At 35.0% G+C, this 20,000-nt stretch overlaps 1 protein-coding gene across 1 annotated transcript in view; it reads right to left on the minus strand.

The window, feature by feature from the left end:
• LOC141403698 (uncharacterized) overlaps window positions 1–20,000 on the minus strand; it is a 79,590-nt gene that overhangs the window by 10,439 nt on the left and 49,151 nt on the right. The window contains exon 2 of the mRNA XM_073986493.1: window positions 1,127–1,457. The gene's annotated coding sequence lies outside the window, so the exon portion shown is untranslated. The remainder of the gene's footprint in view (window positions 1–1,126; window positions 1,458–20,000) is intronic.

Genomic DNA, 20,000 nt, shown 5'->3' on the forward strand with positions numbered 1-20,000 from the left:
ATGCTAAAAAATTTTTGTGGTGAAGTTTTGTGACCTCTGGGAACATCAAAAAACGAATTACAGTTCGGTCAAAACAAATTAGCTAATATCTTCAAAATACCTAAATTCGGAAGGTAACATGATATGGGGTCTATAACAAAGTATGGACCTATGTTGACAATTGTGTTGAAGAAATTTGTGACCACTGGGAACCTCAATTATCAAATTACAGGTATTTCAGTCAACAAATTTAGCTAATATCCACAAAATGCGAACAATCGGGGGGTCATATGGGCTTACCAAAACATTAAACTATATTTAAAATTTTTGGTGAAAAAGTTTTGTGACCACTGAGAACCTCAAATACCAGGTAGTTTTATTAAAAATTAGCAAAATACCTAAATCAAAAGGTACCGTAATATGGGGCTATATCGAAATATGCATCCATGTCGACAATTTTTGGTGGACAAGTTTTGTGACCATTGGAAACTTCAAATGCCAAATTGCAGCTAATTCGAACAAAAAATGCAACTAACATCCTCAAAATACCTAAAATCTGGAGGTACCTTTAATATGGGGACTATACCAAAATATGCATCTATGTTGGCAATATTTGTTGGAAAAGTTTTGTGGCAGGTAGTTCGGTCAAAAACTCATGGACCTACTCTGACAATTTTTGAGGAGAGGTTTTGTGACCACTAAGAACCTCAAATGGCAGATAGTTCGGTAAAAGAATGTCGCAAAAATCTTCAAATTACCTAAAATCGGAAAATGGCGTTATATAGAGGCTATACCAAAACATGGACCTATGTTGACAATGTTTGGTAGAAAAATTTTGTGACCATTGGGAACCTCAAATGGTAAGTTACATGTAGTTTAGTTAAACAAATTAGTTAATATCTACAGAATACCTAGTGGAACAGGTTTAGGACCACTGGAAACCTCAATCTCAAACGTCGGTTATCAAATTTTACTAATATATTAAAATTAGGTAAAATCCCGAGGTACCGTTATATGGGGCTACACCAAAACGTGGACCTATATGTCCTTAATATACCCTCCATACTATGGTGGAAGGTATAAAAATAATGCATTAGGCTGTGCCAATTTTTTCCATACCAATCAATCCATGTGTTGTTACACCTACCTTAGCTTGTTCCAATATTTTATGCAATCTATCGTTGGTATCGTTTTCTCGAAATGGTGGTGAACCGATTTGCGTATTAATATTCGGTGGGAGTACGGTACTGAATTCATTCAATGCAATTTTCAATTGTTCTATGGCGCCCAAAAGTAGACTGCATATTTCTTGATGTAATTGGCGTGATTGTAAAAGTCTGCCAGCTGGACCGCCGCTACATTTTGTTGTACTCACAGGTTGGGGACCAAAGAACACTGCTTCCAAGGGGCCGGGAGACATACTGCCACGGCAGCTTAGTTTGCCACTGCTCAACCATGGTTTGGAGTTTTTGGGGGCACTACAAGTAAAGAAGAAAGAACAAAATAAAAATATCAGTAAATATCTTTTTTATTAACTATACAACTACAATTTTCTAATGATTTGGTTTACAATAGCAAACTGAAAGCTTACATTTTCCTTTGTTATTGTAAACCCAAAATTTCTCAAACTACAAACTTTAGTTACTACAAGTGTTCCAACTTTTCTAACTACAATGCATTTTGTTTAAGGAACTATGGCATCACACAAACATTTCTACCGTGTTTTTTTTTTTGTTATCTGAGATTCTACGATCGCTAAATCGATCGGGGCTACTAGGAAAATTGTGAAAAATGAAATGTTTGACTTTTGTATATTCTTACCATATTTTGACATAGTGAAACAATGATTTCCTTGATTTTGTTATTTATTTTCAAATATGACAATGTTTTCGAATCAATCAACCATACGCATGAATGTGGATCGAGGGGGGGTGGTGGTGTGGTAGGTAGGTTGTTAGATAGGTGGTTTATTATTTTAGGCAAGAAATGAGAAAACAAAAAATATAGGTCAGTTTATGCATACAAGTAGGAGGATGGACTTAAAATTATGACAAATCTAAAATACTTTTAATTATGGTGGGATTTATAGAAATAAACAAGGAGGAAATTTTGTATATTTAATTTAATAACCCTATTCCATATACGTATCAAATGTATATAAATGAGTTACCTAACTACACACATATGCATAATTACACGATTAATGGAAGTGGACAGATGTGAGCCGACTTTTACTATCAATTTCAATTCAATTTACTATGCATGTAAATAAAAGTTGAAGTCAATAAAAGTAATACAATGATCATGGAGATAATATTGTAAAAGTCGGAGCTATAAGTAACATACATATATTAGTTGTAAATAATTTATTTTAATTTTAGTTACAAATATACTCCGCCGAAGATGTGGAACATTAACTTCTTCAAACAAACAACTTTTTATACCCAAACATCAGACGTCGGCTTGAAACATAAGAGTGACCAAAGAAAAAATCTTCTTGACAAGTTTTTTCTTGGCACTCGCATCTAACCCGAACAACATCCCTGCCTTACCCCTTGAGGCATATTACCAAATTTTCTTCACTAATAATGTAGTTGTTTTAAAACAACAACAATGAGATTATTCCAGACTATTGTAAACAAAAAAAAAAAAAAAACAAGTTAAAAAGTATCAGTCGGCTTTGCCGACAGAGATTTACCCTCAGTCTATGTGAATTGAAACTTTCATCTACGGACAGATCAAATGCATTTAGAGACATTTGAACTTGCCGATAACAAATGTGGATAAGGATTAAAGTTCAAAAGTATTGCAGAGGAGGTACTTGAAGAAATGGAGCGACATAGTCCATTATGGAAGTGGATCTTATTTTGGGGGTCACATCTTTTCGATAGACATCGCGCCCACTAGTCATTTGAGTGGGTCACCGTATAAGTTTTGGATCTGTATACCATGAAAAACATAATATCGCTGTAGACAGGACCACAACGAGCAGCATCGGTATGAATTTCCAAAGGATCTTCGAACAGATCCTAAACTGTACTTAGACACTAATGTTGAAATTTTGTCCTAAGGTACCTCCATTTTAGAAGTTAAACTAAATTTGGACAAGATATTAGGAGATCCAAAATTTGGAACAAATCCATTGATCAGTTCGAGTTCGTTATAGTGGTCTCCAGCCGCTACATGTGGTATCATAGGGTTGATTTCTCAAGAAGTATGGACTTGCCCCAGAAAATGTTTTTACCGTCATATTTGCAAGTTGCTTCAATTAAAATCAAAGTGGTTCGAGAGCAGGTCTTAATGTGAACTTATCCGAAATTTTGTGGGGGAGGTACGCGAAAGAGTGGACAAATATAGTCAATATTCGAACTTGATCAATAACAATAAAATTTGGACCAAATCGGTCACTCCCATGAAAAGTTATCGTGCGTAAAATTTTTCCAAACAATTTTGACCTTTTGTGGGGGGGGGGGGGGGGTGAACTTAAACAAAGTTTGGACAAAATTTTAAGAAGACCAAATTTTGGACCGAATCGTTTGATCCGTTTGATAGTTATCTTGCGCTCCAACAAGTAGACATGGTGTCATAGGGGTTTTTTTTTGCAACTTTCAGGCTGTTTTGTCAGGAAGTATGCGCTTGCCCCTGATGGAACTTGAACTTAAACAAAGTTTGGACAAAATTTTACTAAGACCAAATTTTGGACCGAATCGTTTGATCCGTTTGATAGTTATCTTGCGCTCCAACAAGTAGACATGGTGTCATAGGGGTTTTTTTTTGCAACTTTCAGGCTGTTTTGTCAGGAAGTATGGGCTTGCCCCTGATGGAACTCGTACCATCGTATGAAGGACAACCAATACAAGTTGTTACAACAAAAATCAAAGCAATTCGATAGTTGGTCCTAAACTGAACTTTTCCGAAATTTTGTGTGTCTGGTAGAAATTTTAGGATGTACAAAGTATGGACTAAATCGTACTCCCTTCAAGAGTTATCGTGCAGACACATTTTCTGAACATTTTCGAACTTTTGTGGGGGAGGTACCCGAAGGAGTTCACCGATAGACCCTTCCTGCTACGAACTTTAACTAAGTTTAGCAAAATATTACGAAAGCCAAAATTTGGTTTGAATCGGTTGATCCGTTCGAGAGTTATCATGCGCACAAGTCAGCCAGACAGACAGACGGACGGACATTGCTAAATCGACTCAAAATTGTCTGAAACGGATTTCGTCCAAACATACTTGGGGATCCAAAACCAATCAACCGATTCAAACCAATTTTTGGGTATCGTAATATTTTGTCCAAACTTAGTTTAAGTTCGAAGATGAGCCATCCACTCTTTCGCGTACCTCCCCCACAAAAGTTCAAAATTTGCCTGTAAAATGGTGTGAACGATAACTCTCGAAGGGAGCAATGGATTTGGTCCAAATTTTGCACATCGTATTATTACTTTCAGATATAGATTGGGTTCGAATTAGTCCATATTCGTCCACTCTTTCTGGTATCTCACACACAAAATTCGGATAAAGTGAAGTTTAAGAGCTCCCCTCGGATAGTTTTGAAATTTTTTTCAGTAACTAGTCCTTGCGGCTCCCTTTACGACGGTACAATTTTTTTTCTTGCGCAAGTCCAAATTTTCTGAGATATTGTCCGGAAATCTCCAAGAAACCCTGACGGTACCAACCAAAATGGCAAATCCGCAAAATAATTCTCGCAGGAAGTTTCTGATTGGTGCAAACTTTGCACATCGTATTATTTCATCCAGTCATGTATTAGGTTGGAATATGGAGTGTATCGGTCACTCCTTCGGGTACGTCCCACACAAAATTCGGATAAAGTGAAGTTTAAGAGCTCCTCTCGGATCGTTTTGAAATGTTTTTCAGTAAGTTTTCCTAAGATGGTACAATTTGTTTCATACGCAAGGCCATACTTCCTGAGATATTGGCCTAAAAGCTTCAAGAAACCTTGACGGCATTGATTTTTTGAGATTTTCTGTTAGTTGCAAACTTTGCACATCGTATTAGTTCATCCAGTCAGGTATTATTGGATACCTCCCACATAAAATTCGAAGTTTAAGAGCTTATCTTGCATCGTTTTGATTCTTTTTTCAGTAGGTTGTCCGACCGGCCTCATTCACAACGGTGCATTTTTTTCAGAGCAAGTCAATACTTCCTAATATAATGGCATAATTATTGTGTTTGGTTTTGTGGTTTTTTGTTGGACAGTCAGCACAGCTGACTGATACTTTCTTACTTGTTAGTTTCCTTTTCTGTCCGCAATTTTTTCGACCACGAATCTAAGAAATGTGTTCATAGCTGAAAGCCACATAAGGGTCTATATAAAAGTGTGGACCTGTCTTGATAATTTTTAATGGAATTGTTCTGTAACTGCAGGGAACCGGCTAGTTCCGTCAAACAGTGTAGCTAACACCCTCATACATACCGAAAATCTGGAGGTACCGTTATATGGCGACTATACAAAAACGTCTACCTATATTAGCGAGGAAGTTTTGTGACACTGAGAACCTCAAATGCTAAATTACAGCTAGTTCGGTTTAAAATTTTAACAAAAAATCCTCAAAATATCCAACAAATATGCCTGAAGGAGCGCTCCAATGCTTTTACGATGTACTAGAGAGTTCTTAATTATTGTCTTATCTGCACATTTTTGTCTTAGTGTTGGATCGAAAATCTAAATGGTTTTGCTGTTATATGCCAAAAAAATACAAAAAAGGGGAATAAAAAACTTCAAAATCGGAAAGACATATGGGGTAGTGGACTTCCTTTCTCAGTACAATCCCAGAAATCAGAATCGCAAAGCGCCCAATAAGGTGTTCGCCCCACCCTAATATATAAATTGTTATGGTAGAAGCTGAAGGTATAAAAAGAGACCTTTTATTGTTTTCTTTTGTACAGTCATAGCTCGAGAGAATTTAGCATGTTTTACCCACAGGACTACGACAGTTGCTGTATGCTGCGTGAACACAGCCGATAGAGAGTGGTCCTCGTCGCCACCAAAATACGAGACTTCCCTGCAGTCCCAAGCTCAACAACAACAACCGCAGCTTAGATCGTTGTAATTGTTATAAAGTACTGAGGAAGGATTGCACCAAAAGTTGAGATGAGGGATTAGCTTTCCTATTACACCAGTCGGTTTAATACAGACCTATCTCGCTTGACCCTGGCTCTAATGCCTGTAGATACAAGGCATGTATGGGGAGCAGTCAGGTGTGCAACTATCGAGGTAGATTTGTTTAACGTATAAATTTCGCCGATAAATAGCTGTACTCCAGTTTATAGGCACAACATTAGACCGCTTCTGAAGTATCATAACCGTTTGGCTTTGGGGGACTTTAATGTTTATCATGAGTTGTGGCATTCGTTGCTTGAAAATGACCTGAGGGATATATTGCTGGCTGAGCAGATTGATAGCTCTACGTTGTGCACGGTCAATAAGGACGCTTCTACCATAATTAGCGGAGAGTGTCACACATCGCCAGATATAACCACCGTGTCGTCTGGCCTGACAAATAACGTTACCTGACAATCCGTCGTTTTTCTTGGGTCAGAGAATCTCCCCATAATTGTCTCAATCAGTAGACTGCCCGATTTCCACAGCTCTGAACGCCGCAGTTTTATCAATCATGAGAAAGCTAATTGGCCTAGTTTTAGGAAGTTCACAAACCACGGCTTAGGAGATTTGTCCAACTCTTTTGATGGTCGGTAAGCATAAACGCCGTTCTGAGATATCATCGCTGCAGCTGATCTACGTATACCTGCAGGTCGAATACCCGCAATGAGACCAAAGCAGAAGCGAAGCGCGATTTGCAAATGAACATGATGAGCTTCGTCGTGCCAAACTCAGTGATCCCAGCTGACAATGGATGTTAACAGGTTGGTCGGCGAGCATAATTAATCTGTAGAGTTGCAATATCTGAAGAGTTACAACATTGGAGACGGAATAGGTGAATTGCGGAGGGGCGCAAATTATTTTAATCGTCAGTTTGTGGAGAACCCCGGGAGTGACAGAACAGGAAGAGTATTAGATCTCTTCCTACAGAGGAGAAGCCACAACAATTTATAATGGATGATAATGCGAATGCCATCAGAGCTGGGATCTGATAGAATTTCAAACGCAATGGTTAAACAGCTGGATGAGCCGGCAGTCGAGTTACTGACCAAAGTTCTCAATTTGTAGCTAGCCACCCACATCGCTCCCGAAGTATGGAAAATGGGATTCCATAATCCAATCCGCACATATTAGGACTTAAACAGAGCAGGCCGTGCGACGGAACAGTGATGGTGGCGCTCAACTTATCAAAAGCTATTGATACCTTCAATCACTCCATAATGCTTGAGGGCATTGAGCCGACTAATCTCTGGCCAAGTTTGAAAGGCTGGATAATTAATTATATGTGTGGACGCTAGTCGTACGTGGAATTCAGGAACAAGAAGATTGAAACAGGTAGCATCCAAGGAGATATCAACCCATATCTCCGAAACTGTTTAACCTCTCCTGCATTCCACCCCCTCCAGATGGCATTGAGATCGTAACGTTTAAGAATGATTGTGCGATCTTGGCGTCAGGTAGCTTCCCTGATGTCATTTGTGAACTTATATTTAACTGATCTTACTGACTTTTTTTTTTTATCATTTCATTTATTTAAGCATTTCTAAATTAATTGTGGCCCCAGCGCCTAAAGGCTTTGTAGGGGCAAAGAAAAAATTTGACAACCAAAAAAAATTAACATTATATGTTTCTAACACAATTTACAATCATACGATGAAATGAATTTACATTAGAAGTGTATCTAGTTTGCTTAGTAAATATTGCTTCAATTTAGTTTTAAAATTTGATATGGTTCTTATGTTTTTTATTTCCGATGGCAATTTATTGAATTCATTTGGTCCAGCATAGCCAATTTTTTGTTTTGTTACTTCAAAACGGCATCTCTCTGTCTGCAGGAGTCGACACTGTCGAGTGTTTCTTGTGGACCTCTCTATGTTTTCATGAAATTCAATCGATGTGGGGTGAGTGTTTGATATGGATTTATAAACAAATCGCAATATGTGTTGCATATATAAACCCTTTATGGGTAAAACACTTTTTGCTTTCTTTTTATAAAGCCTTAATGTGGAATAACGTCTCGGTAAATTCAAAGATAACTTGAGCGCCTTGTTCTGCAATCGCTGTAGCTCTTTCAATAAGGTGCTATTCATACTGCCATAAATTCCCGGGAGATAAGTCAAGTGAGAATGTATTAACGTTTTATATAACATGAACTTAACCTCACTACTAAAAAGTCTTCGAAATTTAAAAAGGATTCCAATAGCAGATGAAATCTTAGATTTAATTTCTTCCACATGCGAGTTCCACAACATATTACTATTCATATTTAGACCCAAGTATTTTATTGTCTTTGATTCGGTAACTGGGACCCCATTTATATGAACAAACATTGCGTCGCCAACTAGATGTGGTTTAAAACGAACAAATTTGGTCTTGGAAGAGTTTAATACCAGGTTGTTTAATCTAGCATATTCTGCCAACAATACTGCATCATATTCAATTTGTGTACGTAAAACTTGTTCATCTTTATATCTATAAAATAGGCTGACATCATCAGCATACATCACCAGCTTCCCGAAGAACTGCATGTTTTTCAGATCATTGATATATATCTTAAACAGAAGCGGGCCCAAAACGCTGCCTTGTGGAACGCCATATTTTATTGGAAGACAATGGCTTTCGCTATTCGATACTTTAACGTATTGACATCTATTGGCCAAAAAATCTTTGAAAAACATTAATGTATTTTGCGAAAATCCAATCGACTGCAATTTTTTGATGAGTATACTATGATCTACGAGATCGAACGCTTTCGTGAAATCGAAAAATACTCCAGCAACTCCTTTATATCCCAAATCAATTCCGTTGCATATATATTCCACAATGTTAAAAATAGCTGCGTCAGTTCCTGATGATTTTCTAAATCCATACTGGTCAATGAACAAGATGTTTTTCTCCTCAATGTACTTGGTAATCTGTGCAGCAATCAACTTTTCAAAAACCTTATCCAATACTGATAAAATAGCAATAGGCCTAAAATCACAAACACTTCTGGAATCAGGTTTTTTAGGCACAGGCGATACCTTGTGTGTCTTTAAAATATCAGGATATTTGCTACATTCTACCATCCCATTGAATATTTTGACGAGTATAGCAGCAGTCTCATTTTTCCTAATTAACAGCATCCTTGGTTTGATATTGTCTGCACCACAACTTTTTGCGAAATCTAATGCTTCAAGCTCCCTTATGACATCATTAAAACGAACACCTGTTAGCTGAAATTGGCTAGGTTCGAATCTTAGAGTACCATATAAGTTAAGGTCATCACCCGGATAACGTACAATATCATCTCGTAGTTTATCCACAGAATTGATGAAATACATATTTAATTTGTTTGCTTTTTCGACATCTTCCATAATAACACTATCATCATCATCAATAATATCAGCTAACGTCTTTTTACTCCTGCCTAATTCATGGTTTAAAAATTGCCAGACTTTCCTCATATTGCCGTTGCACGATTTGATGCTGCTTTTATAAAAATCATCTCTCAAATTTTTGCTGCAGAACTTTATTACATTGCTTATTCTTTTTAATCTATCATTTATATTACGATCATGTCGATTCTTCCGTCTGAGATGCAGCAATTTATTTTTAAAATTTATTAGGGATTCCAATTGGTCTGACATCCAAGGAGCAATACTTCTGCGTTTATTTTGTTGTTTTTCTACAGTTACCGTGCTCTGATACTCGGCCGAGTGCAACATGTCCACAAAAGCCTCTCATAACGTCGAAGAATTATTAATCGTAGATAATGTTCCCATATTTCCATCCAAGTACTCAGCAAATCTGGAATAATTTACCTTTTTTATACTCTTCACTGAACTTTGATTTGCACAGTCTGTGTTTATGAAGCAACTCAATATGTTATGATCAGATAGATGACTCTCAATACTATGCACCAAAATACAATCATTGTTGTTGCAGAAAATCCAGTCAATACATTTTTTTGAACTTGGCCTCGTAATATGGTTATGACAAGATTTTATATTGTATTCCTCTAGAAGATTTACCATCCGCTTTGTCTGCCTGGTCTTGCTTAATAAATCAATATTGAAGTCACCAACCATCAAAATAAGTCCTCTGTCAAAATTCCTCAGCACTGTTTCCAACTTTGCGGCAAATGTATCCACAAGACACTTTGGCGACCGATACAGCGATGTGAATGTCAACTTAGAATTCCGTACCAGGATATCGGGTAACTCCACCGTAATAACCTCCACACCATCCTCACTTCTGTTCAACAATGTTTTATATCTCAAAGAAGAATCAATAAAAACAGACGTTCCACCATATCCATCTGACCTTTCACAATTAATAACCCTGTAGCCATCGATTTGATACAAGTTTATATACTGACTGCTGAACCAAGTCTCTTGTATGGCAATAATTTCAGGTAATTTATCAAGTTTAGATAACTCATGTTTAAATTTGTTAAATTTTTCAATAGACGATACACTTCTAATGTTTACAGATAGAATATTTATAAATTTTTCAGTTTTATTATGAATATAAGTGTTATAATAATCTAAATTGCGAAAATACTTTGAATTCATCATTAATAATTATGAAGTTAAAAAATCGCATACTTGAATATTATATGTTCTATGCATTAATTTGGCGAATGAAAACCATATTCTTCTTCTTCTTCATCATCATCATCTGTCGCTTCGTCGTCTTCATCATCATCATCACTAAGATCCACTTCAATCACCTTACGCTCATTCTTCCCCTTTGAAACAGTCTTCTTTAAAAGTTCATCTACGTCAGACATAGTTTTCATACAAATTTGCCTAGAATTTTCGTTCATCTTTACAAAAACTTTTCCTCCATTGGTGTAAACAAATTTGTATCCAACGGATCTCAGTGAATTTGCATGCTTAAAAACATCCATCGTATCTTTTGAAATAAAATCATTAATGTAAACAGCTTTAGTTTCATCCTTCTCTCTAAGCTTCTTCTTCTCTAGCATAAATGTTGTTTTTGCTTTCTTGCTTGCAAACTTGACAACAACAGATTTTTTGTTTGTTGTTGTATTTCGCTTGTTTAAAAAATAAGCATCTTCAACATCGTCTTTACTAATTGCAGCTCCAATTTGGTTTGCCACTGCAATAACAACATCAGTTGGCTGGGCTCTCTCATCAGCTGTTGTTATACCATTAATCACGCAATCCTTCTCTACACGAACATCATTTAAAAAGGCAACAGTAGACTCCAATTTTTTTACGTTTTCTCTCAAACATTCATTTTCTCTTTTCAACGATTTTATTGTTTTTGTGTTCTTTTTGACACCTTTCAAAATTTCATCATACTGAGAGGACATAAAACTCATGGTTTTCTTTACGTCTCTCATTTCCGACAGTAAAGTTTTCATGTCTGCTTTATCATCATCCGCAGGTAAACAACGTTGACATTTAAAAGGGATAGACTTATTCTCAAATAATCTCTCAACCTCCACTTTATTCAGCTGTGTACACTGAGCGTGGAGACTTTTCTTGCATGCATCGCACTCCAACATATCGTCGATCTCCAAAATGTCCGTCTTACAATGGAAACAATGGTATTTTTTCTTTTTGTTATTTAAGCTTTTTCTTTGTTTGCCAACCATTTTCTGTACACACGATAAAAGCACAGTTTATTTTTCTATTGATATACTCCTCGCTTAAACTGTTAATATTTAAAATTGCAAATAAAAACAACTTATTTAAGGAGCAATACTTTTTCACCAAATTTTGACGTCTATACAGTACGAGGGTTGCCAGACTTTTTTGAATACACACAATGTCCGTCACAAAGTCTACAGCCACATTGACTGCAGAGGGGAGCACTGAGTTCAATGTCATGGTCGATGGTAGCAGAATTCCGACCACTAACTACCCCAAGATCTTAGGGGTCACATTCGACATCATGTTTACGTCCCACGCGCATGCCACAGTTATCTGCGACAATCTGAGGTATAGGAACAAGCTCATCGCGTCCCTAGCCGGGTGCTGATAAAGACACTTTGTTGACCACATATAATGCGATAAGTCGGGCTGTGGTATGCTATGCGGCGCCAGTGTGGTAAATAAATATATTAAGTGCAACGTGATGGAAACATATGGAAACTCGGGTATTACCCTGAGAGCCATCCTAATCACCCATTGGTGGATTACTACCCCTGTCCATTCCGAAAACATTTCAATAGGGATCTTCATGATCTAGAATGAGCGACCCAACGTCACAAAAGATAACCCCTACATCAGCAAGCTTATCGAGCTGGTTTTGAATAGCATTCACACAGATGCAGTGTCAGACGCCATAAAAATAAATTATCGTGTGAATGCGGTCCTCGGAGAACATATCCCATATATCGGAGTTGAAGAGCGTCACGACAATCCAGAGTAGTTAAAACAACAGTAAGGTTTCACTAGAGTTCTTGCGGTTCGTATCACAACAGACATTTTCTGGGAAATTCATACACCCCGATATAGTGATTTGAAAGTTCCACAAAAGCAGAAAAAAGGATGAGGGGTCTACCCTCATCCTTTTTTTATAGTTTAGGAGTCGATTTAGTAAGTCCGTATGGCTGGCTAACTGGAGCGCACAATAACGGTGTAATCGATTTGGTCAAAAATGTGTACAACCTAAAAAACCTATATCGGCCAACGTTTTGGTATAGTCCCCATATAATGTACCTCCCGATTTTGGGTATTTTAGCTACAAATTTTAACCAAACTTACTGTAATTTGGCATTTAAAGTTCTAAGTAGTCACAATACTTCTCCACCAAAAAATGTCAGCATAGGTCCATGTTTTGGTATAGTCCCCATATAACGGTACTTCCGTTTTCTGTATTTTTTGTATTTTAGCTAAAATTTTTAACCAAACTTGGTGTAATTTGGCATTTAAGGTTGTAAGTGGCCACAATACTTCTCCACCAAAAATTGTCAACATAGGTCCATGTTTTGGTAGAGCATCATACAACGGTACCTCCCGATTTTCGGTATTTTGAGGCTTTTAGCTACAATTTTTAACCGAACTAGCTGTAATTTTACATTTAAGGTTCCGTGTTGTCACGAAACTTCTCCACAAAAAATTTTCAACATGGGTCCATGTTTTGATATAATCCCCATATACCGGTACCTCCTGATTTTCGGTATTTTGACGATTTTAGATAAAATTTTTAAGTGAACAAGCTGTAATTTGACCTTTAAAGTTCATATTAGTCACAACACTTCTCCACCAAAAATTTTCAACATATGTACATGCTTTGGTACAGCCCCCATATAACGGTACCTCCCGATTTTCTGTATTTTGAGGATTTTAGCTACAATTTTTAATCAAACTAGTTGTAATTTGACCTTTAAGGTTCATAGTGGCCACAACACTTCACTCTTCCACCTAAAATGGTCAACATAGGTCCATGTTTTGGTATAGCCCCCATATAACGGTACCCCTCGATTTTCGGTATTTTGAGGATTTTAGGTACAATTTTTAACCAAACTACCTGCAATTTTACATTTAAAGTTCTCTGTTGTCAAGAAACTTTTCCACCAAAAATTGTCAACATAGGTCCATGTTTTGATATAATCCTTATATAACCGTACCCCCCGACTTTCGGTATTTTGAGGATTTTAGCTAAAATTTTTAGCCAAACTACCTGTAATTTGACCTGTAAGGTTCTTAGTGGTCATAACACTTCTCCACCAAAAATTGTCAACATAGGTCCATTTTTTGGTATATCCCCCATATGGTGGTACCTCCCTTTAGGGTTTTACCTACAATTTTTAACAGATGTAGCTGTATTTTGACATTTAAGTTTATCTGTGATCACATAATTTCTTCACCAAAATTGCTAACATAGATCAATGTTTTGAAACAGTCTATAACGGTACCTCCCGACTTTCGGTATTTTGAGGATTTTAGCTACGATTTGTAGCTGAACTGGTTGTAATTTGACATTTGAGCTTCTTAGAGGTAACGAAACTTCTTCACTAAAAATCGTCAACATAGGTCCATGTTTTGGTGTAGTCCCATATAACGGTACCTACCGATTTTCGGTATTTTAAGGGCTTTAGCTACAAGTTTTAACCGAACTAGCTGTAATTTTACATTTGAGGTTCTCTGTGATCACGAAACTTCTCCACCAACATATGTTAATGTTTTGATATAGACCTTATATAACCGTACCTCCTGACTTTCGGTATTTTGAGGATTTGAGCTACAATTTTTATCTGAACGTCTGAATCGTCAACATATGTCCATGTTGTGGTATAGTCCCCATATAACGGTACCTCCCGATTTTCGGTAATTATTCATTTCATGTAGTTATAAAGCTTTTCCACCAAAAATTGTTAAGATAGGTTCACATTTTGATATAGCATCCAAAATAAGGTACCACCTGATTGAATACATTTTTAGATTGGATTAGATAATTTAGGCATTTCGACCCGTGGTCGAAATATTTGTACACTTAAAAATGTGGACAGGAAAGGAAACTCATTATTCCATTTTAGTTAAGAATATTTTGTGGTGGAGGGTATAAAAAGTTCGGCCCGGCCGTAAAACTTTTCTGTAAGTACTGCCACAACATGTCGGCCAGAGGTGCGTTATCTGCTATGATGAATATATTATTTCATTAAGCTAAAATAAAATCCGGTAGCTCTGAGGAAGGCGAATAGCGGTAGGTTACGTCTTAAAACATGTAAATTCTTCTTCAATTTTAAATTCAATCTCGCCAAAAATAATAACATTCATTCATTTAAATAAAATATTGCATAGAACTACAAATTCTAACTTCGTTACAAAAACAACACCAACCGGGGATAGTTAATGTATTTAAAATTGGATTGCTGTGTGGTGTAAACCGACATCAACACCGACAGCAAATGGAACTAAAATCCACAAACAAAAATTTAATTAAACAAATCCACCAAAAGAAAAAAAAACTTTAAAACCGAGAAGTTTTTGTGGTTGTGTGGATTGTTTGTCGGTTGGTTAGTTGGTTCTGTAAGTTGTTGTAACAACACCAGCAGCAACAGAAGCAGCTGTCACCAAAAAAGTTAATGGTTGTTTTTGGAAACTATTAGAGAGACAAAAATATGTTTACTTGTATTACAAACAGCCAGAGTCACAGTCCTTCGACAGTCATGGCTTCCCTTTCCGTTAACAGTAATTTACAAACACACACACACATAATATTTACAGACTTTAAAGGGAAAAGGACTCAAAACTAGCCACCATATACATTAGGAAAGGTGTCTGTTACTCGTTGCTATGAAATTCTTTGAATAGTTTTCGTTTTTTTTTCAATACAAACTTTTCACGACGTGAACGATAGAGAAATGAAGTTATTCGCACATTCCAGGTTAAAACAAAATGTGGCGGAGTAATAACCTGAAGAACACTGCCACGTGCTTGTGTTCCACATATGCTGTAATAAAAGATATGACATCAAAAATAATAATAATTGTAATCATAATGATAATGTGAAAAAAGAGTAATAAAAAATGGTTGAATAAAATAAATGTCATGATATGTAGAAATGAAATCATTAAAAAAGTATATTAAAGTTTTTTTTTATTGTGAGGATGAAATGGAAGAATTAAGAATTTTTAATGTGTAGTTTCATCATTATTAATTATGCTTTAATAAAATGCTCATTTAAATTTAGCAAAGTTATTTATTTATGATAATTAATTGTTTATTTTACACATGGGTGGGTTTAATACAATCTGTTCTTTTATTAAATAATTGTGTATAATTAATAGAAATTTAAGTATTTTTTTAAATAGTTGATAATGTTCAAAACTGATCGCTTTGTATCTCGACGAAGCAAGTTCCTTCAGTATACCTCCACGCGGCCTGTGCTTATACGTCTTTTTAGCGGGTTCATCATAGCTCATTCTTATGACATGGTCTAGCCAACGCAATCGTTGTATCTCGATACGTTCAAATATACTGATGTCGTTGGGAACTAGAAAAGTTTCTGGCCTAGGCAACATGTAGTGTTGCGAGACGCCATTTGAATTTTTTTTTTTAAATTTTGACAGCTTTTAGCTTAAACGTACAGGACAGTTTGACATACGATCATGTGTTGTGTTGTTTACGGTGACTTTGCAAAAAAAGAAAAATGGAGTTTACTTGTGAACATTTTCATATGATAATTTTTCACAACTTTCGACGTGGATAATCACGGCAACCTTTGTATGTCGATAAAGAGCCATTCTATAGGAGTATGAAAAACTGGTTTAAGGAATTCAATCGTGGCCAACACTCTCTAAAAAACGAAGGTCGTGAGGGTCGTCCAAAAACCGGACGACCAGAAAAAATTAAGCCGTGCGTGAACGGATAATGCAATACCGCAATGTTAAATACCCTGCGATAGAGGCATGCTTGAAATTTCTTCCACCAACTAACATTTGATATTGCATGAACCCCTGGGCCCTATTCCACGAAACAACTTATCAACTTTTAATTTTGCACTTAGCAAAAACATTTTGACAATTTGCAAATTTTTCCGTTCCACAGAACCCTTATTTTTGATAAGTGATAAGTTGCTAATGATAAGTTCTGTTCCACAAACGTCCTCTTCTGCTAGTGTAAAAGTTGTAACTGCTAAGTGTATTTTGCTAAGATTTTGCAAAACATTGTGCTCTTTCGTTCCACCGAAAACTTTGCATTTTGTTTTTTCAGACCAAAATTTGATATGTTTGCCTAAAATTTGCGGGGTAAACGTTCTCTTTACCAGTGTACATTATTAATATAAGTAGAGTTTTTAAAACGTTACGAAGGGAGATTTTGTTCGGAAATATTGAAAACACGTTAATGACAAGAAATTATAATTATCCACCCCTTTGAACTTCCCTCTCCCAACTTCCACCCTGCGAACAACCCCATTCCGAACTTCCAACCTACGAACTACCCCATTCGGAACTTCCACCCTCCGAACATCGACCCGGCGAACCACCCCATTCCGAACTTCCAACCTCCGAACTACTCAACAAATCACTTATTACTATTTTTATTTTATTTAATTTTTATCTTCATTTTGTTTTTATTTTATGTTTATTTTTCAAGACCTCAAGCTCGAACAAAAGCGTTTATTTATTTATTTTATGTTATTTTATTTTATTTTATTTTATTTTATTTTATTTTATTTTATTTTATTTTATTTTATTTTATTTTATTTTATTTTATTTTATTTTATTTTATTTTATTTTATTTTATTTTATTTTATTTTATTTTATTTTATTTTATTTTATTTTATTTTATTTTATTTTATTTTATTTTATTTTATTTTATTTTATTTTATTTTATTTTATTTTATTTTATTTTATTTTATTTTATTTTATTTTATTTTATTTTATTTTATTTTATTTTATTTTATTTTATTTTATTTTATTTTATTTTATTTTATTTTATTTTATTTTATTTTATTTTATTTTATTTTATTTTATTTTATTTTATTTTATTTTATTTTATTTTATTTTATTTTATTTTATTTTATTTTATTTTATTTTTATTTTTATTTTTATTTTTATTTTTATTTTTATTTTTATTTTTATTTTTATTTTTATTTTTATTTTTATTTTTATTTTTATTTTATTTTATTTTATTTTATTTTATTTTATTTTATTTTATTTTATTTTTATTTTATTTTATTTTATTTTATTTTATTTTATTTTATTTTATTTTATTTTATTTTATTTTATTTTATTATACCCTCAGCCTTTAGGCTATGAAGGGTATATGGGCAATATTATTGAAAATTTAACATCGTTGAAGCCAAGGTTTACCCCTTTATAACTCGCGAATAGTGGTTGTATATTGTACAATTTATATGCTTTTGGATAAAATGAAATGTTTTTAGACTTGGCAAAAAATATTGGGTTTCAAAGTTGATTTGCGTGGAAGCTGTGGCTATATTTATGTTAAAAAATGGGTAAAAATGGGTTGAAGCCAACGTGTCTTTTTTGTTTTCTCTCGATTTGTGGTTAAACCACACTTTTTACGATTTTCCCGTTAAAGTAAAAGTAGAAGGCAACTAAATAAGGATCATCTCACTTGTGTATAACTTCTCAAAATTTCGTCTGCTTCTACCATTAAATGATGCTGACATTTTGAAGCCAGATTTTAAGTGTTTTTTGAAATTTTCTTATAATTTCGTTCCGCAAACAGGTTTTTCAAAAAATCATATATAGGAATGAAGAACTCACGATTCTGATTTATTTGATATATGTGTCGTGAATGTAGCCTACACAGCTTCAGAGAAATCTGTATCCAAATACGAAAATTTTGTGTGAACAAATTTCTAAAAATCATATTTTTCGGGCCTAATTTTTACAATTGGCATTCGATTTACTCGTACTTGATTGCAAATTTTTGCTTTTTACGTTGCGGATCTAATAAATCAATACTCGTGAAATTCCATCTACTAAAACGCGAGATACGAGAAATTCCAAGGTAGGAAAATCACCTAATATTGTTTTTGAAAATATCGCGCATTTTATCGCGTATTCTGTCGGCAGCTTGCACTGCTATGAAAAAACTAGTGCAGGATCTTCCTTTTTGCGGAAACAAAGATTTAAAAACTTCACTGATAAGGGAAATACATTCATTTTATCCCAAAAATAGTGTGTGATGCTACATCCACGGTTCTTGACTGATTGCCTTGAAATAGGTATATATCGATGCAGATTTTCATGGTGACACTAAAACCGGATGCGGAACGAAATTGTATGAACTTTGGGAAAATTAGCGATGTTTTATAGGTTTTTTAATGCTAAGATGCTGCCGATGCTACATCTTAGCGTCCAAATTATATTTCGAAAAATATATACAAATTAAAAGATATGGTCTTGCTGTACATGAAAATCACATGCGGACAAAACGATTTTGATAATTACGCGATTTACACATATTTTAATAATGCATATAAGTTAAAGCGGTTTATTTGAACTCTGTTTCCGTTTAAGAAGTCTAATGATTTATTTCAACAACCCGATAACTTTCCTCAATGGGAAACCTTCTATGTGAATGTAGATAAAGCTAAATCCACCCATTTTCTTGGGAGTTTCAAGAAAAATAAAAGAAGTACTCTTATAGAATTTTTCCAATATTTTCGACTCTAGAATGCGTGTGAAAACTATTATTCCAAACCAAAATTAGTTTTTTGTAACACAAATATGTGCTTATTTTGGCTATAATATCCTAAATACTATCCCGATGATTATAAGTTTGGTCTCATTTGATTCACCGTGAAGTCTTTATTTAAAACTGTTACTTTTTGTAATTTTTGACGGGTATATGGAGCTATATTTTCAAAAAATTCGGATTACATTTAAAATGTTGTCAATTTTTTGTAAATTCCGCGAATGCTGAGAAACATTTTACAAGTATTATGCAATCTACTTAATGACGTCACTTCGTGATAACTTTTTAGTGACAATTGTGCTCAATAAAATAATTAGCGTGTTTATAATAATTTTTTCTTAAAAGCAGAAGTAAAACCGCGATAACATTTGTCCGCAACAACCAAAAATTTGCTCGCGAGCGGATTTGTACTGGGGAATTTTTTCTTAACCTATGTACCAAAAATCGTTAATGCAGCGCGAAAAGAAAAAACCAAAAATCGTTAATGCAGCGCGAAAAGAAAAAATTCAATTTTTTGGAAATGGAATATGAAATAATTGGCAGTTTTGCCCATATACACTTTCATACGGGCAAAATGTGCCTCATCGAAATAATGGTTTTAGACCCCAAGTATGTTTGGACGAAATGTGTTTCAGACAATTTGGAGTCGATTGAGCAATGTCCGTCCGTCTGTCTGTCTGTCTGTCTGGCTGGCTGGAGCGCACGATAACTCTCGAACGGATGAACCGATTCGGTTCAAATTTTGGCTTTCGTAATATTTT

The sequence above is a fragment of the Musca autumnalis genome, unplaced genomic scaffold (assembly GCF_047663935.1).
Source record: "Musca autumnalis isolate F117 unplaced genomic scaffold, ASM4766393v1 scaffold_4, whole genome shotgun sequence".
In the NCBI taxonomy this organism is placed as follows: Eukaryota; Metazoa; Arthropoda; class Insecta; order Diptera; family Muscidae; genus Musca; species Musca autumnalis.